At 38.3% G+C, this 9,812-nt stretch overlaps 1 protein-coding gene across 5 annotated transcripts in view; it reads right to left on the reverse strand.

The window, feature by feature from the left end:
- The window catches only part of RhoGDI (rho GDP-dissociation inhibitor), a 78,942-nt gene extending 70,069 nt beyond the window's left edge, over positions 1-8,873 (reverse strand). Inside the window, exons 1-2 of one of the 5 annotated variants that reach the window (XM_067149686.2) lie at positions 8,733-8,869; positions 8,406-8,501 (exon numbers count right to left, since the gene is read on the reverse strand). The gene's annotated coding sequence lies outside the window, so the exon portion shown is untranslated. Of the gene's footprint in view, positions 1-8,405; positions 8,502-8,666; positions 8,685-8,732 lie in introns of those variants that run through there. The other 4 variants (XM_067149689.2, XM_067149687.2, XM_067149685.2 and 1 more) reach the window with 4 other exon arrangements.
- Positions 8,874-9,812: the final 939 nt, after the last annotated feature.

The raw sequence follows: 9,812 nt of genomic DNA on the forward strand, positions 1-9,812 counted from the left end.
AATCAAGTTCACTCTTAGGTTTAATCGCATGGTGTGGTTTATAACTAGATATATCTGTGAATGGGATTCGTTTGAAGTCTTAAATCTGAGTCACGGAAATCCTTCCAGCCATCAGTAGAGGTACCAGCACTGTCATTTTGTATAATTTTCTTGTTATCGGGATCATCACTGAATTCACTAACACAATCTAATTCCCCAATAAGTTCATCACCACAAAAATTGCTCCCACTATCGCTCAAATCAACATCACTTTAGTCTAAAATTATCGGGTATCGCTAATTACTTCCCGTGCTCCTCGAACGATGCCATGTTGCCAAGCAACGTCTGTTTACAAACTTGCATGGTCTTCAAATAATCTTCCACAAAGTCTGAATTCAAAGAGATTATAGCAATACAGATCTTCAAATTGTTGTAAACAGATGGCATAGCTTACTGTATCTGTGATTCATGTGTGTGTAACCCAACAAAGGAGTTATAAGAAAATCGCAGCAGGCATTGCCCGACATAGGATCTGTGCAGGATAAATTCACTGACGGGCATGGCCCGCAGCGTGAGTTCTAAGGGTTAATTACTGTGTTGATAGGGGTGATAGTACCTTATGGGAAGCACTGTCAGCCTCCGTAGTGTAACGGTTAGTGCTATTAGCTGCTGTCCTCGGAGGCCCGAGTTCGATTCCGAGCACTGTCAGAAATTTAAGAATAGCAGGAGGGCTGGTATGTGGTTAAAATGGTACATGTAGCTCACCTCCATCGAGGGTGTGCCTGAAAAGAGCTGCACAACCTCAGTATGAGGACATGAGTTTACTTTTACTTTATGGGAAGCACTGTAAGTACCTAGGTGTTAATATAAGGAATGATCTTCATTGGGGTAAACATATTAATGAGGTGGTTAAGAAAGGTTACAGATCTCTTCACATGGTTATGAGAGTATTTAGGGGTTGTAGTAAGGATGTAAAGGAAAGGGCATATAAGTCTCTGGTAAAACCCCAATTAGAGGATGATGCCAGTGTATGGGACCCATACCAAGACTACTTGATACAAGAACTGGAAAAGATCCAAAGGAAAGCAGCACGATTTGCTCTGGGTGACTTCCGCAAAGAAGTAGCGTTATGAAAATGTTGAAAAATTTGGTAGTAAGGAGACGAGATGCTCGACTATGTGCTATGTCACCACAAGAAATAAATTTCACAATTAATCTGCACTGCAACCTCAACAAGATACAAGGTTTTAATGATTGGGTAACTCCACCTTTACAGTACTGTACAATATTATTCCTTTTTTTTAAATTTTACTTTAAAAAGGGGACACATTTCGTCTCATGTCCCAGGTGGAGTTACCCAATCATTAAGACCTATCTTGTGTGTGGTATGTTTCGAGCTATCAGTGGAGAGATGGCGTGGGATGACAGTAGACAAATTAACTTGAAAGGAGTTTTCAAAGGTAGGAAGGATCATAACATGTAGATAAAATTGAACTTCAAGAGGACAAACTGAGGCAAATATTCATTTATAGGACATGAATTAAGGGATTGGAATAAATTATCATGGGAAAATGTTCAGTAAAATTTCCTTCTTTGAAATCATTTAAGAAAGGACTAGATGAACGACTGATAGCGACTCTGCCACCTGGGGGTTGGCCCTTAATGCAGATCATGGTGACAGATTGTCAGTGCATAGTTTTCTTCAGATGGGATGTTTTTAGAGCTAGTTATTAGAAATTCTAGTTCACAACAAAAGAAAGAAAACCATTTAGGTAAGCATATCTCTCTTTTTCTTTTTAATAATATACTGTACACTGAGTAAACAAATCATTAAAAATATGTTCATTAATACTCTAAGAAAGCTAACTATCCCAGGTTCAAGAGGAGAAACTCCAAGGGCTGTGTTACACATGAATTAAGTTGCTGCACAAGTTTAATAAGCTTGATTAGTTAAATCAGCTACAATCACGATGAGCCTACCATTAATATTCATGAGGAATAAACCTACACTCAGTAGTTGAGCGTATTCAATGAGACAAAAAGATCAAACAGCCAAAGTTTCCTAGTCTAGTTAAAGCAGACCTTTCTTGAGATATTTATAGATAATACAACAAACACACTGATACAATATCTAAAGGTCAGGAGTACAAAACCAGAACAGATGGATCATTTCAAGTAGACCTATTTAAGATGTCTGTTTTCCCAGGATGCTAGTACAGGGTCAATGAGGGCAATTCCAACCATAGGGTATTTCCATCCACCTCCCTTTTTAGCCTTATAATGTGTACCAAATTTCTTGTTGGTAGTCCTGCAATATGGATAAAAAAACCTATTTGATTTTTTTCTTATACAATGCAAGCATGAAAAGGGAGATGGGTGGAAATAACCCATGGTAGGAATCAGCCCAACTGAACCTAAAGAGTCCAAGTACAGCAAAGCTAACCCAGCAAGCTCACAATTATGATCAACGATATTCTGCAAGAAATAAGTGAGCTCTCAGACAAAAGTAACTTTATATCGGTCTATTTTCAGGCCGACTTTGGTGAATAGGAGTGGGAGTTGCGTGGACTCAGAATATCTTATTCACAAGTTGGAATCAATCACTACTGATCTGCATTTAGGGCAGTCACCCAGGTGGCAGATTCCCTATCTGTTGTTTTCCTAGCCTTTTCTTAAATGATCACAAAGAAATTGGAAAATTATTGAACATCTCCCTTGGTAAGTTATTCCAATCCCTAACTCCCCTTCCTATAAACGAATATTTGCCCCAATTTGTCCTCTTGAATTCCAACTTTATCTTCATATTGTGATCTTTCCTACTTCTAAAGACACCACTCAAACTTATTCCTCTACTGATGTCCTCCCACGTCATCTCTCCACTGACAGCTCAGAACATACCACTTAATCGAGGAGCTCGTCTTCTTTCTCCCAAGTCTTCCCAGCCCAAACTTTGCAACATTTTTGTAACGCTACTCTTTTGTCGGAAATCACCCAGAACAAATCGAGCTGCTTTTCTTCGGATTTTTTCCACTTCTTGAATCAAGTAATCCTGTTGAGGGTCCCATACACTGAAACCATACTCTAGTTGGGGTCTTACCAGAGACTTATATGCCCTCTCCTTTACATCCTTACAACAACCCCTAAATACCCTCATAACCATGTGCAGAGATCTATACCCTTTATTAACAATCAAATTTATGTGATTACCCCAATGAAGGCATTTTCTTATATTAACACCTAGGTATTATCCGCGCACTTTTTAGTGATAGATTTACACCCTAGTGCTGAAGCGGTCGACTTTGGTTATCTTCGAGATTCGTACTGGCAACCTTTGAAACACAAACTAAGAATCGCTTATCATCGCTGTGCGCCATCTGGCGTACACTTTAAGTACTCGTACTGTTGTTGTTTACACAGCAAAGCCAAACCATAGAATTCATGCTAGGAACAAGTTTCGCAACGGGAAATGTTATATAGTATTAAATATTGTGTGTGTGGCACAGTTGTTTGCTTAAAATAATAAAGGTTTATAAAATTCATATCGATCGATCATATTATCGATTCAATTCAGATTTCATTTCCATTCAGTTGGCAGTATTGACGGAACCCTTCTTACTTCTCCAACGAGTACAAAAATCTATCACTAAAAAGTGCGCGGATAATACTTACAATGATCCCCAAAAGGAACTTTCACCCCATCAACGCAATAATTAAAACTGAGAGGACTTTTCCTATTTGTGAAACTCACAACCTGACTTTTATCCCCGTTTATCATCATACCATTGCCCACCGTCCACCTCACAACACTATCAAGGTCACCCTGCAGCCGTTCACAATCTTGTAACTTATTTATTACTCTGTACAGAATAACATCATCTGCAAACAGCCTTATCTCTGATTCCACTTCTTTACACATATATAAGAAAACAAAGGTCCGATAATTCTGCTTTGAGGAATTCCCCCTCTTAATTATTACAGGGTCAGATAAAGCTTCGCCTACTCTAATTCTTTGAATTCTATTTTCTAGAAATATACCTATTCAGTCACTCTTTTTTCTAGTCCAATAGCACTCATTTTCACCAGCAGTCTTCCATGATCTACCCTATCAAATGCCTTAGATAGGTCAATCACAATACAGTCCATTTGGCCTCCTGAATGCAGAATATCCAGAATAACAGACTTTAAAGTAGTGAGAATGATTGCTGGTAAAAACAGATGGAAAGAATGGCAGGAGTATACTTGCAATACAGAGATAAAGGCTAATTTAGCAATAAACTTGATAGATGAAAAAAGTACAATTCAGTGGTAGAGGCATGTGAGGTAAATGGAAAACAGGTTACCTAGAAGACTCATTCGCCTAGCCATGTAGGGTAAGAGGAATAGAGGGAGGCCAAAGCAACGACTGTTACTCAGTTTTTGATGACAAGAGGTTTAGAGCCAACAAGGTCACAGAGTTAGTTGTAAAAAGAGAAATGTGAAAGTGTTGCACCAACTCGCACAGGCTTGCAGACTGAATGCTAAAAGGCATAACATTCCAACCTATAATGAACATGTATGACGTAGGCCTAAGTAAAGGAAGAGATGAAACATTTGACAATGTTGCTACTTTGTAGCTGGTACTTCAAGAGAACATTACTTCTCCAAGCACATCACAGCAAGCTCATCCATCCTGTACAATTCGAACTTTATACAATTCAAACTTAATCTGTTTCATTATGAACAACCTCTTGCTATTGTTCCTTCCTTTGCGTACCTGCACATTATCTCTAGCTCTACATGCTCTGAATCTATCCAGCAGTCACTTCAAGAGACAAACGGTGTTAGAAATATTTGGTCTTGAACAAACCTCCTTTCTAAAGAAGTGTTGCAATTGAAAATTCACTGAAATGATTTCCTTACAGCTTGATACATTTAGTCCCATACTGCTATCCACAGAGAAAACAGCCTTGGTGATAGTAGCATACTACCTGCTCAGGAAAACTGAGTGGACTAGGGAGCGGTGATGAGAGTATAGGGAGTAGGAAGTCGAGTAAGGATGGCAAAGTTATTAGTGTTAAACTGTATATGTATTGTGATTAAAGGAAAAGAAATAATATAATACATATATACGAGGGGCGTTCGAATTTATAATGCAACACATTTTATTTCTCGGCCAGTTTCGGTTTTTTTAAATTGGAGTTTTGTTTGGGACATATTTTAATATTCCCGCTTCGTCTCAGAGTTTCATTAATTTCCAATAGGTGGCAGCACTATAACTAGTCTTCAAAATTGAGTCTGTAACAGAGGTGCATACCAAACAGAGAGTAGTTATAGAGTTTTTTTGGGCAGAAAACCAGGGCATCACAGATATTCATGGGCACTAGCAGAATGTCTACGGAGACCAGGCAGTGTCACAACTGTTCTTCCTCATCCACCCTACAGCCCGGACCTCACACCTTCTCTCTTCCATCTGTTTGGCCCAATAAAGGATGCACTCCATGGGAAGCACTACGTGGATGATGGAGAAGTTATCGATGCAGCACGACGTTGGCTCTGACATCGACCAGTCGACTGGTACCATGCAGAAATAAATACCCTCCCATTATGGTAGTGTAAGGCCGTAGCATTGAACAGAGAATATGTTGAAAAATAGGGTATTGTAGCACAAGGATTGGGGAATAACATGGTGTATTTGAATCCTCAGCAAAACCAACCTGCTTTTAGAAAGAAAAGAAAAAGTGTTGCTTGCATTATATAATGAACTTCCTTCATATTATAAGTTATGAATTTCATTATGGTCCGTATTGACAATTGATCACTATCAAAGGGTAGGAAGGGTCCACCTATTCAATACTATTAATTTGCATATTGTCTTATAACACTGGGACTAGTTTCGACCCCATATATATTGGGTCATCTTCAGCCACGCTCCAATTGGAAGGCATAAGCACACGCATAACCAATAATGATAGCAACACTGATATGACAATTTATAGTCTTAATTTAAACCATTGATGAAGTCTGAATAACATATCTACACTTTAAATAACACATCCAAAATGCTGTGGTTGATGGCAAACTATTTTGTCATTTCTACAGTAGCCATTGTTTTTGAGTTGATCTGGGAGTTGGTATCCTTTTCTGTGTAGATGAGCAACTTGATTCATATTCATGTTTGTTCAATAGTAATATGGTTAAAGACTTATGTAGCTTTACCAGACTCTGGTATCCGTACCAAGTGCACGTAACTTACAAACAACACAGGGACATTCACCTCCAAATAAATTAAACAATAGATCACTACACTGATAAGGAAACCTATTCAAAGTACAAATGTTCCCCTTAAAGCTACATAATCTTGAACCATATTACTATTGAAAAAACATGAATATAAGTCAAGTTGCTCATCTACACAGAACAGGATACCAACTCCCAGATCAATTCAAAAACAATGGCTACTGTAGAAACGACAAAATAGTTTGCCATCAACCACAACATTTTTGATGTGTTATTTAGTTTAAAGTGTAGATATGTTATTCAGGCTTCATCAATGGTTTAAATTAAGACTATAAATTGTGTCATATCAGTGTTTATATCATTACTGGTTATGTGTGTGCTTATGTCTTCCAAATGGAGCATGGCTGAAGATAATCCAATATATATGGGTTCGAAACTAGTCCCAGTCTTATAAGACAATATACAAACTAATAGTATTGAAAGGTGGACCCTTCCTACCCTTTGATAGTTCCTTCATATTTACCAGATATATTAATAGTTGATTCGTGGTGAGGTGATTTTTTAATTTTTACTATTTGCTTTATGTCGCACCGGCACGGATAAGTCTTACAGTAATGATGGGATAGGGAAGAACTAGGAAGAGTAGGAAGGAAACAACCATGGCGTTAAGGTATGGCTCCACCATTTGCCTGGTGTGAAAATGGGAAACCACAGAAAGCCATCTTCAGGGCTGCCGACAGTGGGGTTAGAACACACATCCCAAATGCAAGCTTGCCAAAGTGCAATTTGTTCACGACTGGTTTGTGGAGAATACAGTTCTGAAAATGGACTGGCCAGCCAGAGTCCCAACCTTAATCCTATCAAAAACCTCTGGTATAAACTCCAACAGAGACTTCGCTCCAGATGCCAATGACCCACATCACTAACTATGCTTGCCGCAGCACTGCAGGAAGAAGGTCTGCCATTTCCGTGGAGACGTTCCGACACTTGGCAGTCTCCACAACAAAATTCATGCTGTAAATAAGGCCAAAGGTACATATATGAATCTGCTCCCAAACCAATATGAAACATTTCTTGATACAGATGAATTGGAGAAATTCACTTCTTATAGCCCAGTATAACAGTCAAGGTTACATTAACCTACCCGTGGCACATCAGAGGAATAGTATACAGACAACAATGGAACCAGCTGTTGGGTTGTTAGGCCATGTGCGTGTGCAGCATTTTACCCAGAACATGCCATTTGCGCTCCTTTAGCAGGTCAGCAAGTCCTTTTAATGTCAGACTACAACACTCAAGGACCCTGTATACTACAGATTCTCAGAGCAACACAAAAAGGAAATTTTGAAAAACCATACCTAATAGATTTTCAACCTACTCTATAGGCCTATACGAAAATACTTCTTCCTACAACACTGCTAACTATTCTCGTACTTCGCAGCTTACCTGAAATTGGGGCAGAAGGTTAGCACCAAACATCATGGCAGAACTAGAAGTACAGCTGAACCGATGAGGATTGAGGTTATATAGCTTAGAATTATAGGACCATGAAAGTTACATAACTTACAGAAGTAAATATAATCTTCAATACTTGGAAGTTCAGAGAAGAGAGGCACAAATTAAAATAAAGCCAAGAATACATGGTTTTGTAGTTGCTATTAACACTTATGGTTATGGTAACAAGAGCTGTGGATTATTCGGCATCCTACTAAGTAACGGGAACATAACATTTGGTGAATTACTGCCACAAACTACAGTACAAGGTAGTGAAATTCTGTTTTAGTATCAATATCCCCAAGACAGGGGGTGTCACAAGGATGGGGAGATGGATGGCAATTGGAAATGTGAAACTTCTTGTATATACTTGATCAGTTAGTTACACTTTCTGCCAGCAAGAATTGTATACATAGTTCGCATGCACTCATTAACGCAAAAAGCATGATACTACAAATTATTTGAACACTCGTACAGTAACACTTCATTGGATTCCCAATGTTTCCTTTGATAAACGTTAATACATAATTTCCAGTGGTAAAAACTAGCCAGTGGAAACAGGGGGGAGCAATCACTCAAACGGAACACCGCAATAGGCCCCCTGCAATGGAAATGTCAACATACGCCAAATTTACAGCCGAAGACTGTACTGAAATATAACTGACAACTGAATTAAAATATGCATCAATAAATCTCACAAATCAATTTCATCGTACCTGATTTCGATTGCAGTTACAGCACGGGAGTTTTCAAGATAAACTCACAGAAGATTATGAAAGATACCGATACTGGGCTTACCGTGCAAGAGATTGCTGCAATGTAAGAGGAAACAAAATATTTGAATACACAAAAAATGTCATATACTAAATGACACACTGCCGCTTGACATTAATGACTACTATATACAACTGCTCATTACGATTTGTGCCCATAACGTCTCGAAATTACCCATGACGAATATGACAACCAACATTTACCTTCTGAGATCGACGAAATTTTTTTTAAAAGTAGTCCACAATTATTTCAGGATAATCTATACTCACATTAACAAAAAATGCTCGGAAACTAAGAAAGAACAAGCAAGTATTAACGTACAATTAAAAATTTTACTCGCAGGCGACAAGAGAGTTGTAAGCGACTTCCAATGACTCCACCTAGTTTCGATACAAAAACCGGAAGAACGACGTCAGGGTGAACGACTAAATAACTCGATATTGTGTATGACGCACGATCATCTCAAACTCGATACAAAACCATCTCCATCTCCAAACAGCGCAGAACGATATATTGCGATTTGCGCTTATCAAGCTGAGGAAGACAGATTCCATTAATTACATTCGCTCTTTTGCAACCTACGTACGATGGTGGACGTAATTAACCGATTCGTCAAATTATGGATACACTACACTTTGACGTACAATAGGCTACTAATTATTGGTGGAAACTGAAGGAACCCCAAGGAACATTGTTAGGGCCAATTATTTTTCTGTTATATATCAATGATCTCTGTGAGCTAAATTGTAATGCAAAAATTAACTCATATGCTGATGACACGGTAGTCACAGTCACGGGTGAAACTTGGGAGGACACCTTCAACAGAGCTCAAGAAACCTTAGTCATAGTTCAGAAATTGCTGAACAACCACTTACTTACTTTAAATAAAAATAAAACGAAATTCCTCTACTTCTCGCATACCGGTAATAAAACAATGCAACCCTCAGGCCTCAGACAACCTAACACTAAAACTCCACACACCAACTTACAAAACTACTGAAAGCTGCAACTGTTATACTTTACAAAAATCAAAAAATGTTTCATACCTAGGGATAATGACAGATAGTTATCTGAAATGGAATTTTCATGCAACAAATTTGATCATTAAACTTCAGAAACTTATTTATACATTTTTACAGAATTAGAGATGTTATTTCAACAAAAGCCTTGAAGTCTGTATACTTTGCCTTAGTTCAATCGCAACTGCAATATGGAATTAATAGTCAGTGGCGGCTGGTGGTATCTGAAGCTGGGTGTTGCACCAATATTTTCAGGGTCACATTTTTATAGCTTAACAGAATAATAAATAATAATAATAATAATTTCGTGTGGCTATTTCTAGCCGAGTG

Source organism: Anabrus simplex, chromosome 6 (assembly GCF_040414725.1).
Source record: "Anabrus simplex isolate iqAnaSimp1 chromosome 6, ASM4041472v1, whole genome shotgun sequence".
Classification (NCBI taxonomy): domain Eukaryota; kingdom Metazoa; phylum Arthropoda; class Insecta; order Orthoptera; family Tettigoniidae; genus Anabrus; species Anabrus simplex.